This window comes from Choloepus didactylus, chromosome 2, assembly GCF_015220235.1.
Source record: "Choloepus didactylus isolate mChoDid1 chromosome 2, mChoDid1.pri, whole genome shotgun sequence".
In the NCBI taxonomy this organism is placed as follows: domain Eukaryota; kingdom Metazoa; phylum Chordata; class Mammalia; order Pilosa; family Megalonychidae; genus Choloepus; species Choloepus didactylus.
The window spans coordinates 229,988,826-229,992,327 of record NC_051308.1 but is presented as its reverse complement, the minus strand read 5'-3'; positions in this window follow the sequence as shown (position 1 = coordinate 229,992,327).

Sequence of the window (3,502 nt, the reverse complement as noted above, 5' to 3'; positions counted from 1 at the left end):
GGATCCTTAGAGATGACCCATTACAGATGGGGAGACTGAAAGAGGGTCAGGAACTTGCCCAAATCCCACAGCTTACCAATAGCAGAAGCAGCCCATCTCCAAACCCCCTTTGCTCCACTCCCCAAACCTCCTGTCACCATTCATTAAGGCTTTACTGGGTGTCTGCTTTGAGGTTAGGACCAGACCAAGTGCCAGCAGAGGAAACAAAAAGTATAACAAGCAAGACGATAAACTTACAACATCAAGAAGCTTCTGCGTTTGTACCATGCTTTCTATTTTTCCCCCAAAACATCTTCACATCCACTATTGACCTTGCTTCTCAAAATAAATCTCTCTTGAGTTAGAAAGAGGAGACGTTGCATCCCTGTTTAACTGATGTAGCAGAAAGAGGATAAGTGACTTACCCAAGGTCACAAAGCTAGTAATGGGGTCAGGAGCAATCAGCTGTGATGCCAAGTTCCTGTAGGGGACTCCCTGCAGTGGTGACAGCATGAAGGGCTGGGACCACTCCACGCAGTTCAGCTCGCACTCACCTGGTTCCTTCCTTGCTCTGAGAGTTACTAAGAAATTTCCACGTTGAGCACTGATTGCAGTGCCACCATGCAGAAGGTGAATAGAAAGGCACAGGGAGGGCTGACAAATCCCTGCACCCACAGCAAAGGAGAGCAGGAAGAGAAGCCAGTTATACACCGCCTCTGTTTTGATGTTTACTTTGCCTGTTCCCAATAAGGTTAAGGGGGAAGCATCCCAACTTCCCAATTCAGTAGCTGCCCCTTACTGAACCACTCACCCCTCTCAGACACATGGCATTTTACAGTGTGAAAAGCATCCCATGACTATCATCTCCATGGCCACAAGCCTCCCATCAGTCTTCAGAAGCAGGCAGGTCTCGAACTGTCAGGCCCATTTTACAGATACAGTACCTGAAGGTTGAGTGATATCTAAAGGTCACAAAGAAGTTCTCTCAGGGAAAGTGAATCAGTAGAATGTTCCCTCTACCCCTGCCCCTCCCGACTGCCCACAGTACAAAGGCCTCACACATTCCTCCCATTTCTTCTATCCCTTCCTCCTGGAGCCCCAGACTTGAATACAGAGAAGCCCTGGTGTTCCATTCCTGCCCTGGTACCCCAAGACAAGGGACTGGCTCTGACCCAGATGCCCAGGACTGTGTTGAAGGCGCCAGATCCAGGTGGAGGAATGGACCAGGCAGGAGTGAAGCCCTCCCAGCCACACGGCAAGGAAGCCAGCAGTACACGGTCCCGTGCAGTAGCCCAGGGTGAAGAGCTCTCTGGGGCAGCCTATAGGCTCTGGAGTCTTGGAACCCAAGTTCAAATCCCTACTCTATCATTTCCTAGTTCTTTGATCATTTTGCTTCCCTGTGCCTCAGTTTTCTCATCTGTCAAATGGGAATAATCGTTCCTACTGTGTGGTTTGTTGCAGGGAAGATCATACATGTACCATGTGCCTGACACATAATAAGACCTCAATAAATGTAGTTATTATTATTAGCAGTTGCTTCTTTGTGTCCTTTGTGCCACTTCTCCCCTCTAGGCCTTCGACTCTACATCATAAAATGGAAGACTCAGGGAAGATTACATCTTTTTTTCAGCCGCAAAACCAGATCTTCCATTTCTAAAGTAGGTTAAAGTGGAGCTGCTTGCTCAAGGCAAAGTGTGGGGTCCTAGAGCCCTTACCTCTCAGCTTCCCTCTCAAACCTCACCAGAAACTCCTTCACTGAATCCCAGGACTGTAGAATTGAAAACCCCAGGATGGACCATCTTCCATAGGCCCTTCCACCACAGATATTCCAAGGCCACACTGGGAAGCCCCTCCTGGGAACTGGACCCTGCACCGGTGCTAGTGGGACAGAAAGGGGAAGTCAGCCCCAGCAGTGCCTAGCATAAAGAGACGCTAGGCACAGGTCAGCTCCTTTTGTTTTTATTCCCTCCTTCCTCTTCAGGTGGGGAAACTGAGGCACAGGCAGCAGCCTCAGGCAATGATGACAAGACTGTTAGATGTTCTAGCCCCAGCTATAGGGCATGGGCTGGCGGACCAGGTCCAGGTCCCCATGGAGATGGAGCTTTGGGACTGCTGAGCCTTGCCAGTCTGGTTCACACCCTAGACATTCAGCAGGGAGGGCCTGGAGGTGGTGAGTTCAGGGCCATTCAGTGGCCAGATGGGCACTTCCAGGAGGCTAAGTGGCCTTGGAGCAGGGGATCAAGTCTCTGAGACAAGCCCGGGTAAAATCTCACAGCACCCCCCACCCGTCTTGACTTGGAGCTGGAGCCTGGGTGCAGCCAATTCCCCACTATCCTTGGAGGGCAGGGCCTCTGCCCCTCTCCCCCCACCTCCCGCAACATGCACATGCCTGCACAAACGCACAGTGAGAGAAAAGCATGTGAACCAGCTGGTGGCAGCGTCCACCCAGAATCAGGGAACCGAAGACAGGAATTCATTCATTCAGCAAGCACTTGTTGAGGATTTTTGTGGCAATCCCAGTCCTCTCCCTCAGTACAACTCAAGGGGCATTAGCTTCTTTTCTTTGTTTGATTAATCACCAAGACACTTTCCTCAAATAAAATCTTATGAGGAGCTTCAGTAGATAAAAAATTGATAAAGCATGAGCAGCTGGGGATGACAAGGAGCTGGGGATGCAGGAGCCCAGCCCCTTGGGCCTCCCATCCCTCTGCTGGCCCCCAAAGGGCCTCCAAAGAATGCCCACAGCACTGGAGGGCACAGTTTTAAAACCACTCCCAAGAGACTTACAATTCATCTAGCCTCTTCCTCCTCAATTTGCAGATAGGGAAACTGAGGCCCAGACAACAAATGGACTTGCCCAAGATCACATAGCTCATTAGTAAGAGTCAGGGCTGGACCCAGGGCTCTAGCTGCTGGTCTCACACTCCTGCTCCTGCCATCACACTTCACACTCAGAATTGTATGCAGGTTGGTGCTCCAGCAATGCCCAATTAGTCATACCAAGCTTTTTTCAACAATGAAGCTTGGTGTGCTTCTTTAAAATGCAAAAAAAAACAAAAAAAAAGTTACAGGGTAATGTTTCTAAGTTTTTATTGCACCAACAACCTACAAAGTGGGAGCCACATGGGCCTTCCAGAAAACCTTAAGAAATAGTAAGCACAGTTAGGGGAAAGTTCAGGAGTCAAATTTCCTCCCGGAAGCCCCCATGGTGCCACCCGCCTGTGCCCTTCCACCTGCACTCCATCTCAGTAGTAGGTGAGGCTGGAGGTTGGGGAGGGTCCTAAAACTCTGGGTTTGGGAACTCTGACACAGAAGTTCTGTTTGCAAACCCCAGACCGGGCAGGTGGGGAGTCACTGGGGCTCCATGTGACCCTGGGAAACTCCTGCTCTTTCTCAGCCTTCTGCAGGGAGGAGAGAACAGTGGCTGGGCAGGCAGGCAGATCTGGCACCATCACACGGTGACACATCCTCATGACCCTCGGAGACAGACAAGAGCAGGTATGACTTTAGCCCAGAAGGACAG